Source organism: Corythoichthys intestinalis, chromosome 19 (assembly GCF_030265065.1).
Source record: "Corythoichthys intestinalis isolate RoL2023-P3 chromosome 19, ASM3026506v1, whole genome shotgun sequence".
In the NCBI taxonomy this organism is placed as follows: Eukaryota; Metazoa; Chordata; class Actinopteri; order Syngnathiformes; family Syngnathidae; genus Corythoichthys; species Corythoichthys intestinalis.
The window spans coordinates 28,864,229-28,881,139 of record NC_080413.1 but is presented as its reverse complement, the minus strand read 5'-3'; the positions used below and the strand labels follow the sequence as shown (position 1 = coordinate 28,881,139).

The window sequence follows — 16,911 nt, the reverse complement described above, 5'->3', positions numbered from 1 at the left end:
GCCATCTTGGGGAAGAAAACATATTTCACATGATGTAACTAAAATGATCATATAACCAGTTTTCCGTGGTCAATCAGTGCCAAATAAAAACTGGGAGAGAGATGAAAATCTGCGCTTTTGAGTCATGTTGACGGCAGCATTCTATGTTAAATACTTAGTTTTTTAGTGCTTTAAAGCTGCCACGTGATTGAACAGGCCGGCATGATCATAGAACGGCAAGATTGAGGGGCAGTTTACATGGCGACTCTGCGACACGAAGACGCAATGACTGTGCTGCGAAGTGGCCTTGCGTGCATATGGTGTCGGCTAAGACGGAAGGCGAAGGCGAAAAATTCTGACTCCTGCCTCCAAAGAGGAAGAATTTGATTCCGGGCATTTGATCGGGGCTTGGTCCGCATGTATATCAAAGGCTCCCGCGGCGCGGCACCGCGCCGATAACGTCAACACTCGTACAGGTCACATTGGGCGTGCGCAGCGGTGCTACTAAACATTAAAAACAGCAAATATGGTGGAATGTCGGCTTTAATTTACTGTTTTAACAATATTTTTAAATTAAATATGTTAAATGTTTCCATTTTTGTGCCTTTTTGAACAAAAGAAAAATGCCATCGCTTTGAGGGGGTGGGCATATTTTTTCCGGGCTGAGGAACTTTGGTGGGGTCGAGGTGCATCATTCGCTGTCACCTTGTAAATCTGCACTGCCCCTTAGGGCCTGACATGAATACTACATCGTTTTCATGCGGAATTGCAACATTGGTTGAATTGAGATGGGCCTATATAAATGCAAAAATGAAATTTTTCGTCTTCTCGGAGAGTCACCATGTAAACGGCCCATGAGTGATTGGTATGATGGAGTCATGTGATCATTCATTGTCTCATTGGTGAAACTGGGAGACCCACTGTTCTAATCTAATATGTAGAATAGCGGCGAAAAATGTAACGATGAGTGGAACACAAAGTAGCGGAGTAATAATAGCGTTACTGCTTCACAAATCGACTCTAGTAGTAAAACTACTCTTAGAAGTACATTTTTCTTAAAAGGTTACTCAAGTAAATATAACAGAGTTATTGTAATAGAGTTAATGTATACCGCAGTGTTCAGAAAGAAGACAGTAACATACTGGACATGATACTGTTGTGATCATGTCCAGTATGTTAGCATATATTTTTAGTTTTTCAGTTTTTTCCCGCATACACCTGAAAGAATCTGCTTGACCAACTTTGGTTTGACTGATAAATTACACACCTAATAGATGCTCTTCTTCAAACTGTCTTTACTGGATACCGAAGCTTTCATACCACTGATATGATGGTAGAATTAACACATGTATTGACTGCTCAGAGGGGGTAAACTCAAAACCTCAAGCTCTATACAGTTTCTATGCATTTGTAAGCTCGTTCCTTCCCATTATTTATTTCAGAGAGCTCTCTTATCTGAGACACCCACAGGCACAGTAATTGTGGTGCTTGTTGCGAGAAGAGAACACAGGGATAATGTTTCCTGGGCAAATGAGCGACAGAGGAAAGAGCACATTCTGACATCCACTGATCCGTGTAAAAAAGAGAAAAAAAGAACAGCACCATCTGACAGAATTTATATAGCAAAGGCATGCACATTTGCAAACATTGTGACTGTAGCCACTGCCCAGTGATGTATTACATTTCCACAGACAGTGCAATAGAGGATGATGTGTTGCCTTAGGACTGGAAAGCAGTGATGGGAAGTTTAAGTGAAAAGCAGAAGAAAGAGTAACTATATTTTGTTCAAACATACAGTGCAAGCAAATTACACCATAAAAAACAGCATTCCAATTTACTGTTATAGTAATAACTGAATGCAGCACTATAGTGGATACTATTTTGTCACACTAATTGTAACATGTTTTACCAAAACAAGCGCTTCTCACACAGTGTCAAAAACAAATGTGATGCTCTCTGGAGGTAAGGTTCTTCCTTTTTTTTCCACCACCTGCACTAATCTTTGTGGGACCCATGCTGATTTCTGTCACAAGAAAATCCGCTATTCTGCCATCTTGTGGGAAACTAATGGACAAACTTATCATAGAAATAACAAATATACAGCGATCATAGAAATAACAAATATACAGCGGAGCAAATAAGTATTCAGTCAACCACCAATTGTGCAAGTTCTACTCTGTCAACATGGGTAAACCTCAACCATGAGAGATGTTATGTGGAAAAAAACACCAGAAAATCACATTGTTTGATTTTTAAAGAATTTATTTCCAAATTAGAAAATAATTATTTAGTCACTTACCAACAAGCAAGATTTCTGGCTGTCAAAGAGGTCTAACTTCTTCTAACGATGTCTAACGAGGCTCCACTCTTTACCTGTATTAATGGCACCTGTTTTAACTCATTATCGGTATAAAAGACACCTGTCCACAATCTCAGTCACACTCCAAACTCCACTATGGGCAAGACCAAAGAGCTGTCGAAGGACACAAGAGACAAAATTGGTAGACCTGCACCAGGCTGGGAAGACTGAATCTGCAATAGTTAAAACGCTTGGTGTAAAGAAATCAACTGTGGGAGCAATTATTAGAAAATGGAAGACATACAAGACCACTAATAATCTCCCTCGATCTGGGGCTCCATGCAAGATCTCACCCCGTGTCATCAAAAAGATAACAAGAACAGTGAGCAAAAATCCCAGAACCACACAGGGGGACCTAGTGAATGACCTTCAGAGAGCTGGGACCACAGTAACAAAGGCTACTATCAGTAACACAATGCGCCGCCAGGGACTCAAATCCTGCACTGCTGGACGTGTCCCCCCTGCTGAAGAAAGTACACGTCCAGGCCCGTCTGCAGTTCGCCAGAGAGCATTTTGATGATCCAGAAGAGGACTGGGAGAATGTGTTATGGTCAGATGAAAGCAAAATAGAACTTTTTGGTAGAAACACAGGTGCTCTTGTTTGGAGGAAAAAGAATACTGAATTGCACCATACCCACTGTGAAGCATGGGGGTGGAAACATCATGCTTTGGGGCTGTTTTTATGCAAAGGGACCAGGACGACTGCTCTGTCTAAAGGAAAGAATGAATGGGGCCATGTATCGAGAGATTTTGAGTGAAAATCTCCTTCCATCAGCAAGTGCAAGTAACACAATGCGCCGCCAGGGACTCAAATCCTGCACTGCTGGACGTGTCCCCTTGCTGAAGCCAGTACACGTCCAGGCCCGTCTGCGTTTCGCTAGAGAGCATTTGGATGATCCAAAAGAGGACTGGGAGAATGTGTTATGGTCAGATGAAAGCAAAATAGAACCTTTTGGTAGAAACACAGATTCTCCTGTTTGGAGGAGAAAGAATACTGAATTGCATCCTAAGAACACCATACCCACTGTGAAGCATGGGGGTGGAAACATCATGCTTTGGGGCTGTTTTTCTGCAAAAGGACCAGGACGACTGATCTGTGTAAAGGAAAGAATGAATGGGGCCATGTATCGAGAGATTTTGAGTGAAAATCTCCTTCCATCAGCAAGGGCATTGAAGATGAGACGTGGCTGGGTCTTTCAGCATGACAATGATCCCAAACACACAGCCAGGGGAACAAAGGAGTGGCTTCGTAACAAGCATTTCAAGGTCCTGGAGTGGCCTAGCCAGTCTCCAGATCTCAACCCCATAGAAAATCTGTGGAGGGAGTTGAAGTCCGTGTTGCTCAACGACAGCCCCAAAACATCACTGCTCTAGAGGAGATATGCATGGAGGAATGGGCCAAAAATACCAGCAAAAGTGTGTGAAAAGCTTGTGAAGAGTTACAGAAAATGTTTGGCTTCCGTTATTGCCAACAAAGGGTACATAACAAAGTATTGAGATGAACTTTTGGTACTGACCAAGTACTTATTTTCCACCATGATTTGCAAATAAATTCTTTAAAAATCAAACAATGTGATTTTCTGGGGTTTTTTCCACATTCTGTCTCTCATGGTTGAGGTATACCCATGTTGACAATTACAGGCCTCTCTAATATTTTCAAGTGGGAGAACTTGCACAATTAGTGGTTGACTAAATACTTATTTTCCCCACTGTATGTCTAGGTACCACTGTATATGCACATTCATGTCATACCTTTACTACAAGGTTCATGTCCATACATTGACTTTTTCCCCCCTTTCCTTAATCAACTTTAAAGAAAAATCTAGTTTTTTTTCCTGAAAAAATTGTGGATTCTCTCACTGACTTGATAATGAAACGTTGACGGGATCAGTGCTAATTAGCACTTTACACTCTGTAGTGTCTGTGTGACAGATTAAGTCTGTTTGGCTTGTCCCACACTGTGGCAAAGGAGTGCATAATATCTTAGTTTCATGGAGTGGGCATACAGTGGGGGAATGATTAAAAAGTTTTAATTTAATTAAATACACAACTTCTGAGTCACGAGGCTGAAGGATATACACTGCAAAGCATTAAAAACACAAAACTGTAACACAGATCTGATGGGTTAACATTCTATTAATACAGCAAATCTGCTACACAAAATAAATTCGTTGCCCTCAACCTTTAGATACTAATTAAAATATAGATTGTAGCTGTCATTTGCAGTGATGTAGAACTACACTGCCAACAATTCTAATATTTTGTGAGAGAAAGTACATGAGAGGGCCAGAATCTTAGAAACACACAGACTACAAGCCTAAAAAAAAAGGCAAATCTATGGGAATACTGTCTTTTAAGACTTTCTTCAGTCTATGTATTGTGTACACATCAGTGTATTGGGAGAGCTGCTGTTTCATCTGCAACTCGGCAGCTCTAGCACTAAAAGTGCTTTCAAAATACACCTAGCACATCACGAGGGAAGTAATGCAGTGCATAAAACTTTAAATTCCATTGGCTTCCGTTGATTGCTGGTATGTTTATCACCGTTTATTAATACTGGTAATAGCTAAATGGTTAATCAGATTTTTTTTCCTCTTGACGTTTGGATGTTTGGCAAGGCTAATTACTATCTTCGACGTTTTTTGTTGAACCACATCTCCAACAATCGAATATCTGTCCTCTCATTTCTACTAATGCACACACGCGAGACTTGGACACTGACAACCAAGGTGCCGTAATCCAATCCGTCGCACCGAACTGCACCCTGACATCCTTAATAATAAATGAATCATAAAAACCAAAAGTGACATGCTGCAATTGAATCAGTGTCATTTTGTTTGAACGTTTTAAACGTGCAGCAAATAAAATGAATACATTATAAAAGATGGCCAAAAACACAATGAGATGACAACGTGTTGTGAACTGTGGAGCAAGCCGAGCTAAAATAAGAGGAGACTAACAGGAATGAGTAACGCGTCCGAACAGTCACTACAATGAAGGTCACTTCACCACAAGGGAGTATTATGTTTACCATGCAGCATGACCTTTTACCTAAAAGCGAAGAATGTTACTTTAACAAGGCTAGTCTATTTTCATGTCCTGTATTACTGATTCATAGTGTTATATTTTTTCCAACAATAGAGGTAGAGGTCTGTATATTTGAAAAAACTGGCTAGGATGTACCAAACTATATCAATGCTACTAAAGTAAAAAATTCTTGCAAATTATTGGTCAACTAAACCATAGACTTCATAATGATACTGACGGGACACGTGACGCGGGGCCTGCATTGTTGCCATGGCCGTCAAAGCTGACCAAGTGGAATCACAGACAAAGAGCTTTTTTCATTGAAAATTATTGTGAATAAATGCTTAAATCCCTGAATTCTTTACAGATAAGGACGCAAAACAGTCTCGATACTTGGTTAAAAGCAAGACAAAACGTGCAGTTAGCATTTATTTTACATAAATTCAGGGGTACCTAGACATACAATCGCTTCAACACACGATCTTTTCGACATCCGACGTAAAACTTGACTCGCCATTTGTTTCTACATTCAACGACATGTTCGAAATACGACGATTTTTGACAGCGCCAGTTTCTTTGTTTCGCTGATTCGTTACATTATTACAGGTATTATTATTTTTATTACTATTATTATTATTTTTATTCAGAATGCTTTTGTTCTGCTCTTTGTAGCAGTATTTATTAAAGATTTAGTGTAGGTTTTTGGGCTGTAGAACAAATTGATGGAATTATAATGTATTCTTATGGGAAAATCCTGCTCGACATTCGACCATTTAGACTTACAAACAAGGTCCTGGAACGATTTAACTTCGTATGTAGAGGTACCACTGTATGTCGAAGTACGATGCTAGTCTGTTAGTCAATGTGGCGGCCGCCTTATGTAAACAGAGCTTTTCCAGTGAAAATTCTTGTGAATAAATGCTTAAATACCTGAGTTCTTTATAGATATAGACATAAAACAGTCTCGATTCTTGGTTAAAAGCAAAAAAAAAAAAAAAAGTGCAGTTAGCATTTATTTGATGTAAATATGTCGAAGAACGGTGCTAGTCGGTTAGTCAATGTGGTGGCCGCCCTATGTAAAAAGAGCTTTTCCAGTGAAAATTTTTGTGAGTAAATTTTTAAATCCCTGAATTCTTTATAGATATGGAAGTAAATCAGTCTCGATTCTTGGTTAAAAGCATGAAAAAAAAAACAAAAAAAAACATGCAGTTAGCATTTATTTTATGTAAATATATTGGAAATATGATGCTAGTCTTACAGCAAAGAGCTTTTTACGCTGAAAATTCTTGTGAAATCACGAAAAATATAATAATTACCCTGAATCCTCGAACAAATCCCTCCTGAGACAATCCTTCCTGTTTGTATGCGGTACAGATTTGTACTTTTTCAACCTAAATCTGGCATTGGATCACTACATGTGTCGCTGCGACCGACTGCGAATAACTGAAGCAGATTGTGGGATGGCCCCCTACTTGAAGGTGTGGCGCAGCGAAGGTCAAATCTGACCCGTCAATATCACTGTGAAGTCAATGCAACAAACATTTGTATTTAGGTGACAGATTATTATATTTTTAATTTAGCACAAAAAGTTGTCTTATTGTTTTTTTCCTCATATTTCAAACCGTGTCTTTCCTTTTTAACCCACATTCCCAACAACCAATTTATATTCATCATGGTGAACGGTAAAGAAATTGCACTGAAAAGTAGGTGGGATCTCGAGAGCAAAACAAAAAATCCTTATTGCTGGCAGGTTTTCTTCTGTTGTTTGCATCCACGATTTTTGGCCTCATCAAAACAGTCCTGGCCGAATGATTTAGACGCAATGAATAATGATGAAATATGGATCGCACCACATTGAGAGAGATCCATTGGGCTTTTATAGCTATGTGAGAGATACATGTGAGGTTGAGTGGGTGGAAGAAAGATGATTGCTTATGGTACAGTGTTGGAAAAAGAAACCATTACAGCTGGAATATGCTCAGTTTGCTGCACTTTGTTTGATATGCATGAGAAATACCAACGTGCTCTCAATCAGCTAGGACTGTGGTAGTATGAAGTGGGAAAGGGGATGCATCTGGAGCGGTGAATTTCAAAGTGTAGTGCAAGAACCATAGGTGGCACACGGGCTCCAGACTGTGACCAAATGCTCACATTTTGCTGCAAAAATTGGAGCCACTTTTGTCATATACTCTTCATGTACTCTCACATGCACGATCAGTAAGATTGCATGTTTTTTTGTTGCTGAAAAACTCCTTCACAGTTAAATCCACTAGTTAATGTAAGGAGCTGGTTTGTCAAGGGAAAATACAACAGAAGAAAAAAAAGGTAGAGTCCGGCGATGTGTGGCGCGGGTCAGAGCTGTCCCGACTAGTCGATGTTGTTGATTTAGTCGATGACCTAATTGCGTTGACGAGCACAACTTGCCGTCGACGGTTAAAGGAGAGTTAAAAATTATATATATTGTAACTTTGACAAAGAGTTTAGCTTAGTAAGGTTTGCAATTTTTTATTTTTGGAACTTGCGCGAACAGCACAACAACTACCAGCAACAACAGGAAGACGTCTGAACATGTTGCACCTCCCTCACTCACGTCAGCCACACGGCACATTTAGGAATGTATGCAAATACAGCCGATACATTATTGTTAAAATTCAAATATATATATGCATGGAAAGTTGAGAACGGCGGACACTCAGGATGCAAGCGGGGAAAGCGGCACAAAGCCCAAAAAGCAGACTAGAGTGGCCGAATCATGGTTTTATTTTTAACGAAACAAAGGAAGGTGTCACTGTCGTGTGAAGCAGGGCGGCAGCACGACGGCCACGAATGATCACCTGAAGCGCCGTCACCCAGGTATAATTTTGGAGGACGACAGGAGACAACAAGCTGGCCGATCGAACATTTTTTATTGAAGTTGCCTTTATGTGGGTCGTATGACAAACTACTAGGGGCTAATGTCAGGCTAATGTAGCTGAACAAGAAGCTACATACTTTACCTAGCGCGTTGCCGCCTCCGTTAAAATCAACAATATTGAAAGCATCTTGTGTTTTACAATCGGTTTCACAAACAAGGAAATCATTATTTTTGCTTCAGCTACATCAAATTATAATCAATAGAAGAATTTATTCTAATGCTTCGCCGTAGCTCCCAGCTAAGGTACATGTATGTAAAGTGCTTAGCGGCTTATATTTACATTTCCCTTATGTAATGAGACTTTTTTTCTCATCGCAATAGTACAACTTAAAATTCTTTGTCCTTTTTTTTTTTTTTTTTTTTAACATTTATTTATTTGGCCTTAATACTTTGTTGTAGTGTCGTATCTACGTGCATCATTAAGTTTTTCCCACGGACTTCCGTGATATGTGACATTTATTTATCTACTCTGCTGGTGCTCACTCTTAGATATAGAAAACCACAAAAAGAGAAAGTAAATGTTTTGATTCCTGTTGGAAAAATGAAGTCCAATGTTCTGAACCTGTTGACATTCTATTCTTTTGCACTAGTTAATGCCATCAGAAAAATAATCGTTTCGGACAGCCCTAGCGGGGTTATAATTGGGGTAGTGGGAAAACTTGACAGCACTTGCGAACAATGGCGAAAAGCATAATCAACGACTACTTTCTTTCCAACAAACCCACCGGCACTGTTTCAAAAGAGGCTGATGGGGGGGAAAAAGTCCGACTCAGGAAAAGTCTTCATCGTTCAGCTGAAAGCCAACACACAGGGTGCGATGCGACTGCAGCGGCAAGTGACAGCGACACGCACCGACCTCTGCCAGTGCGTCATAGCTCGTTTCTGATTAGCGATGAATTTGGAGGGAATTTTAAAATTTCTGGTCTTTTCTGAGTGCCAACAACTTCCTATAATACTGCTTTTATGCTTTTATTTATACTATTTATGTCCTGGAAATCTTGCCGAGAGGTATCATAAAGTATGTGCTAGTCGCACACTGCTAAACTGATACGCTCCTTCATGTAGACAAAGTTTGGCGTGTGGATGTCAATTTCCGAGTCGGCCAGTGTCCTTGCAGGTGATTTGTCGATCAGTAAATCCGTTGCTGACTGGTTGTAATGTCCGGTGACAGCGACAGAATAGAACAAAAGTCTCATGTTAAGCTAATTTCTAAGCAGTACACTGGTTGATGTGAAAACTGATATAGAATAAAATATACATTTATAAGTTTGTAGTTTTATTCATTTATTATGAAAGTATTTATCTGTTAAACAGTGAAAATTAGAGAAAAATTTCCATGTTGATTCACAGTGTGCGCCGCTGAATCTTCTGATTGCGCCCCTAAAATGTTAAGTTATGGGCCACTATGCTCCTAGTAAAATATGTTCTAAATATTTTGCTCTAAAGGTAATCCAGTACATGCATTAATTATATCAGCAAACTGCATGTAATAAAGTTTTCTGAGCATTTCATAAAAATCCTGTATAGCAGCTGAATTGTATTTAACTTTTAAGCATACTACATTTGCAATTATTCATTTAGAATGTTTATCAATAACGTATTAATTTATTGTGCAATACCATTTCAATCTTTATTACAGATTTTATTTTTATATTCACATTCATGAGTATTTTGTTAAAATGTAAGAAGTACAGTATTTGAATGAAGGAGTGTGTAAGTAGCAATGTGCATTTACTGTATATTTCAGCCCACTACCCAACAGTTTAACTAACTGTGTGTTAGTCCTTACGATGGTATTTTGAGAAGTATTGTACAGTATTTAAAAATATTAAGAACCAATCAACAAAGGTAGGATAGGATTGCTTGGATTTGATTTTTTTCTCAACAACAACAACAACAAAATGTTTATGTTACTTAACTTTTAGTCGACCCTGACAGAATTTGTTTCATAGCGGTCCACCTAAATTGTTTATTGACCTGAGTTTCTCATGTATAGTGGGGAAAATAAGTATTCAGTCAACTACTAACTGTGCAGGTTCTCCCACTTGAAAATATTAGAGAAGCCTGTAATTGTCAACATGGGTAAACCTCAACCATGAGGAAAAAAAAAACAGAAAATCACATTGTTTGATTTTTAAAGAATTTATTTGCAAATCATGGTGGAAAATAAGTATTTGGTCTATACCAAAAGTTCATCTCAATACTTTGTTTTGTACCCTTTGTTGGCAATAACGGAGGCCAAATGTTTTTTGTAACTCTTCACAAGCTTTTCACACACTGTTGCTGGTATTTTGGCCCATTCCTCCATGCAGATCTCTAGATTAGTGATGTATTGTGGCTGTCATTGGGCAACACGGACTTTCAACTCCCTCCTCACCCCGTGGCGTCAAAATGATAACAAAAAGAGGGAGCAAAAATACCAGAACCACACGGGGGGGCCTAGTGAATGACCTACAGAGCTGGGACCACAGTAACAAAGGCTACTATCAGTAACACAATGCGCCGCCAGGGACTCAAATCCTGCACTGCCAGACGTGTCCCCCCTGCTGAAGAAAGTACACGTCCAGGCCCGTCTGCAGTTCGCCAGAGAGCATTTTGATGATCCAGAAGAGGACTGGGAGAATGTGTTATGGTCAGATGAAAGCAAAATAGAACTTTTTGGTAGAAACACAGGTGCTCTTGTTTGGAGGAAAAAGAATACTGAATTGCACCATACCCACTGTGAAGCATGGGGGTGGAAACATCATGCTTTGGGGCTGTTTTTATGCAAAGGGACCAGGACGACTGCTCTGTCTAAAGGAAAGAATGAATGGGGCCATGTATCGAGAGATTTTGAGTGAAAATCTCCTTCCATCAGCAAGTGCATTGAAAATGAGACGTGGCTGGGTCTTTCAGCATGACAATGATCCCAAACGCACAGCCAGGTCAACAAAGGAGTGGCTTCGTAAGAAGCATTTCAAGGTCCTGGAGTGGCCTAGCCAGTCTCCAGGTCTCAACGCCATAGAAAATCTGCGGAGGGAGTTGAAAGTCCGTGCTGCCCAATGACAGCCCCAAAACATCACTGCTCTAGAGGAGATCTGCATGGAGGAATGGGCCAAAATACCAGCATCAGTGTGTGAAAAGCTTGTGAAGAGTTATAGAAAACGTTTGGCCTCCGTAATGGCCAACAAAGGGAACATAACAAAGTATTGAGATGAACGTTTGGTATTAACCAAATACTTATTTTCCCCCATGATTTGCAAATAAATTATTTAAAAATCAAACAATGTGATTTTGTGTTGTTTTTTTCCACATTCTGTCTCTCATGGTTGAGGTTTAACCATGTTGACATTTACAGGCCTCTCCAATATTTTCAAGTGGGAGAACTTGCACAATTAGTGGTTGACTAAATACTTATTTGCCCCACTGTAGTCTGAAAAGTACTTTTAGGTATATATCAACTGGAAAATTTTGTGTTGTTCGTCCATTAGTGAACTCACTTAGCAATTACACAACATAAACCTGATCTTAAGTCAATCAAACACATGAAATAACAACTAATTGCTTAGAACAGTCTTTTTTCCCTGAAATTGTAATGTTTGTATTGCTTATTATAAGAAACATGACAGGAAAAACAATATATTTTCCACATTCTAAAATATACATAGTACCAGAAATCACTGCCACTAACCTGCCTATGCCACCCTAGTGACACAAAGAGGCAGACCACATCTTCATTTATAGTACAACAGATAAACACCTGCTCTCAAGTTCTAACACATACATGCAGACACACAGTTAAATAACACCCACACTGCCACTTCCTAGAGAGAGTGAGAAAAACTGGCAGGGAGTGTGATGCTGTGCTGTGCACCAGTGCACACCCGCATCATTAAAGTGTGCATCAAAAAACACCTATTCCAGCAATCAAAGAGTCATTCATTAATTCATTCATTGTCCATACTGCTAATCCTCATGAATGTCATGGGGGTGCTGGAGCCTATCCCTACTGACTATTAGAAGGAAGCGAGTTACTCCCTGAATTGGTTTCCAGCCAATCACTGGCCACATATACAGACAAGCAACCTTTCACGCCAGTTATAACAGGTAAGCAATCTTCTTAGATGTCCTGAGGGAACACTTGGTGTCAGTACGCCATAACTCAGTAGGCACAAGGGTGTGGTGAGTTACTGTATATGGCATGTACCAAGGGGTTGGAGAAAGATTATGTAATGCAAAAACAACTGATTGCTTGAATTAATAGCATCTCCTCATTTTAATAGATCCCAACCATCATACAAATGTAGGGTTTTGGTCCTTGAATTGTACTCCACTTCAATACTGATATCGTGTTTCACCAGCTGGGTATAAATTAAATGCAAGATATTTTTTAATTACCCTAGGGTAGCTGAATATTGGTCATTCTGCCCCAGTGAGGCTCTGCAGAATGGTGATAAAATTCAACCACGAGCCCCTTTGACCACAATCCAGGCTGCCTTCTTTCTTTCCTTTTGCTTAGGCTACCTGTGCGCTGGTCCAATTAGAGTTGGCTTAGCACATCACCAGGCATGCTGGGAAATGGTGACATTTCACACAGGGTGCTCTCATGAATATGAGGTGGAGTAATTATAGCTATAAAGAGCTCTGTAAAGATTTTGAGTCCTTTTTTGGAGGTGAAACGAAAGCAGAATGGGTTAAAGTAGACGGCCTAATTAGGACACGGAAGATGAGTTTCAAAGTGCAACATGGACAATGAGCCTTGACAAAGGGGAGAGGTTACATGATTAATTTTGATGTCAAATAAAATACAATAGGATTAAGATGTTAAATGCTTTTTCTAGGGAAACATGGAGTGAGTCATGCGCTGTGTTCTCAGTATCATATCTAAAGGGAACTCTTTTTTACTAAAATATGTTATTAGAAACACATAAAATATTGCCATTGCTTTAAAAATCTATAATATTTAGTACATGTTTTGACCTACGGAGAGCACCATGTTTTATGCATGTAGTTTGTCACTGTCACTAGACCAGGGGTCGCCAACCCAAAATGTTGAAAGTCATATAAGACCAAAAAAACAAAAAACAACTATGTCTGGAACCGCAAATAATTAAAAACCTTAAATAAGCCTTGTAATGATGGCAACTCATGCTGTTTGTATGTGTATTAGCTATATTAGCCTACTATCAAAAAGACTAAGTTGGCTAAAAATGCATAATGAGCCTTCATAATTTAAGGTTTATTTTCCCTGCAGTGTATCCAAGGCCCCACATGACTACTCTGTTGTATGATGCCACCTCAAATTTAACTTCATTACAATAATAATTAATTGTTTCGTTGCTTTCATGAAATTAAAGAAATGCAATAAAGAAATCAGATTTTTGATGTCACTTTTATTTTGAGGTTTCGAAAAACAACAAAATCGAACGTGCATAACTTGCCCTCTCTCGGTTTTATTTTTGAATTCTGCAAATAGGTGTTCTGATATGTTGATGAATGTCTCCTTCATGTACTCATCATCTGTGAACGGTTTTCCACGCTTTATTATCTCCCAGGTTGCAACAAAACCTGCAGCAGTAGTGGAATTTGGCGATGGAAGTAATGCAATAGCACTTTTTCTCTCACTCAAAACTGCAGCAAATGTAGCATGCCTTCCCTGGAAATGTCTTTCCACAGTAATCTTTTTGTTATTCGACAACTTCTCGCCACAGAGTAAACATGCAGGCAATACTTCCGCATTGGCAATGAACGCAAATGATTCGGTCCAAGAAACGTTGAATCCTCAGTTATTTTTCTCTTTTTCCCTCTCGGATTCATGGCCCACAGCCACCTGCCTGCCCTGCTGATAGAAACGTGTGTTGCAGGCTATGACGCAAATCTTCGATGACTGAAATGTTAAAATGTAATATTTATTCTACAAATTTTTACAGCATTGGAAAACGTTAAGAATGTTTGTTTCATTTTTGTCCTCCTATTTCCCTCCCCATCGTTTTCCATTTTCGAACATTTTTGAAAAGGCTCCAAGGAGCCACTAGGGCAGCGCCAAAGAGCTACATACAGCTCCTAAATCACGGGTTGCCAACCCCCTCATTAGAAGAACACTACAGGTGTTCTGCAATTCCTTCTATGCGGCAAGACGTCCAACACATGCGCACATCGGTTAAAAGCGTTAGTTGCGTTTTTATTGAGTCTTTTATTACCTTTTCATTGCCGCAAAATACTTTTTGCACGTGTTTCCCTCTAATACTTTTAAGCATTGTGTTTTCTTGTGGTAGATTTAAAGCAGATTGTTGTTCTGTTGACCACATTTGTCACGTAGCGTATTTAAACCAGCTTTATTTGATATTACAATGTTTAAGTATTTTCTAAAGGCATCTTTAGTATGTTCTGTCTGTGTGTCTTAACAAAACAAGTGCGCTGGTACTACTTTGGGTGTCAAATTCGCCTCTTATAGGACTTTTTGCCAGTGTAGCATATTTTGCCCTACTCTTGTCTTGTGTCATCTCGTCTTTCCTGTTCATTTTGCGTTTGCTGCCCATGTTGTGAAATATCGACAGTGCTATCATGCTCATTAATGTTCCTCTTGGGTTCAAATTGAAAGGGCTGAACAGATGACATGTTTATGTTGCTAGAGTCATACTCTGGAAGCCCGACAGCGTAACCCAGTGACGTCACCGCCCCGCGACGTTAACAACAATGGCGACCTACTAGTTAAGCTAATTTTAAAAATTGTATAAAACCGAAAACATCTAAAGGGGTTTTAATATTAAATTATTTTAACTCATAATAACGTTTATCTTTTAGAACTACAGGTCTTTCTAGCTGTGGCTCTCTTTTAAGTGCATACAAGTTTATTGTATTCAATCATTTAATATTTCAATATGATTTTAAAAAAATACATTTTTATTATAGGGCTCAAAATGATTTAAATCTGTCAGGAGTAAAGAGTTTTTTTTTTAACTGATTGTATTCAGTTTTTGGTTGTTCATTTCAAATCCGCCATTATTTTTTCTCATTGAGTGCTTAATTTCCAGTGTTTTGCAAATTTATATACTTTTTTTTTTTTAATGATTCAAAATTAGCTGTTTTTTGTTGACAGATGTTCACATACTGGAGCACTTTGGCAGCAGTGCAGTCGAGCACATGTCACGTTGTCCCTATTGTTGGTCTTCTGTGTCTGCAGTTGTCGAAAACATGTATTACTTTGCTACATATTGTTACTTTTGGGCTGATTTGAAATGCCCAGCTATATACCAAATTTTAAAAATATTTTTTGCAATAATTCTGCATTCAATTATCTTGATTTCCAAAAACTAGGTTGAAAAATTACATGTGAACAGGTGCATGAATGCAACAAGTTTTTTTTGCTGACTGGTATTATTGGGTTCATCAGGAAATCCTGTACAAGTCGTAATGCAGATTTTGGAAATATATTTTGCAAGGTCTGAATGGGTCATTTCGGAAAAGGTAAGATTTTACTACCTTACACAGAAATGTAATCCAACTCATCTCGGACCTTAAGTATGTAAGATACACAGCACAAAGCAGTGAGAAAGAGTGAGCGCCGTCAATATTTCAGCTGTAGCTAATGGAGTAGCCGTGCATGGCTAAAATAACTCAGGACGTTGTTCCTTTTCTTCACCGGCTCTGGCTAGCCTAAGTGCAATCCCTTATGGGTCTTGATGAAGGCAATCAAGCCTGAGAAGGAACATCTGCTTGAATGTCTCTCCACATTGCACATGCTGACGACAGCTTTAGGCTTTTAAACAGACGCAGACTTTCATATTCTTGCATGTTAGCTGCTTTGCTCCATCAGAGGAGAAAGGAGAGCTGCGTGAATTCATGTAAATACTAAGCGCATACACGACACCCGTGAAGACGCCAGTGGAAGTAGTCACACGTCATGAATTGCATTTGGTATGATGACCCAAATTACGCTGTTTGAATGTTAGCAGGAAGTTTTTATCATCTTAATTAGTCTGACAAGTTAGGTGTGTAACCAATCACAACTACTTAAGCCATGTCTGGGAAGAGATTCATTTCGATCAACTCTATTTGGAATGTTGGATATGGATTGTTGGATAGTTTTCCTCGTCGGAAATGTAGTACAATATGCCTTTTTTTTCCGGCCTGCTCCTCCCATCATATCGAGTTTATGTGCCCAATGGCGATTCAGCGCAATTGGGAGTTAACAAGCTTTAATTTTTTTCAGTATTTGCCTTTGCTTAGCCTTGCCTTACAAGCTCTCAAACGTAGGTAGAGATACTAAAGTATTTAGTGTCACAAGTTACCAGGAGCCACAGCAAAAGAGCATGAGTGAAATTAGTACAGAGCATTTTATTCAAAATTAATAAACCTGCTGGAAGCTAATATGATACTGCCAGGGAGTAAAATACTCCTATTTATGTCTAACGGTTACTTTAAAAGTAATTTATCAGTTACGTTTTACACATTTTTCTCCCTTTGCTGCCTCAACATAAGAAGGACAACAGAAAAATGTCATCGCATGTAATTGAATTTTTCACATAGTCAATCTTCGAGTTAGCGGGGGTTTAAAAGCCTGCAACATGAAGAAATTGTCAGTGAAACCCAAAGTTTAAAAAATAAGGTCCTAATGGTACTTTTTTCAAATTTGTAAAAAAAGAAAAATCAA

The 16,911-nt window shown here is 39.1% G+C and overlaps 1 protein-coding gene across 11 annotated transcripts in view; it reads right to left on the bottom strand.

The window, feature by feature from the left end:
* LOC130907420 (neurexin-3b) overlaps positions 1-16,911 on the bottom strand; it is a 584,351-nt gene that overhangs the window by 222,850 nt on the left and 344,590 nt on the right. The window lies entirely within an intron of this gene.